The following is a 560-nucleotide window of genomic DNA, read 5'->3' on the forward strand; positions in this document are numbered from 1 at the left end:
ATTCCAGAACAACCTTCTGAATCTCTATTATGGGAAACAAAGTGGTATTTAGATCACTGTCTGGAGAACAGTGAGAATTTTTTCCCACACTGAAGATTTCTGTCTTAAGATGTTAGCCAGCACTAAGTCACTGCATTCCGCAGGAACAGACTAAAAATATCCTTTGTATGTTTGATTACATACATCCTGGTGTTTTGGTGATTTTGAGTTTGAAATCTGAAGGAAGATAGGTCAGTTCACTGGGGAAGTTATCTAGAGTAATATGGAAAAGTATACAAGCATGCAGAAGACTATATACCAGTCCTACCATTCTCTAGCCTAGATTGCTTAATGTACAGTGTTCCTTCTTAGGTTCTGTATCTTACAATGAATGCATATACATGTGCATTCCCACTCTATTCTCAATGCTGCATCAGGATACGATATGTAGTACCCAAGATTCCCAGCTAGAAACCTTTATTCATGCTTGCTGGAGTAGGAGCTGTGTGCATAAACTGGATTAGCTACTCTCATATATATATATATATATATATATATATATATATATATATATATATATA

The sequence above is a fragment of the Sceloporus undulatus genome, chromosome 3 (genome assembly GCF_019175285.1).
Source record: "Sceloporus undulatus isolate JIND9_A2432 ecotype Alabama chromosome 3, SceUnd_v1.1, whole genome shotgun sequence".
Classification (NCBI taxonomy): domain Eukaryota; kingdom Metazoa; phylum Chordata; class Lepidosauria; order Squamata; family Phrynosomatidae; genus Sceloporus; species Sceloporus undulatus.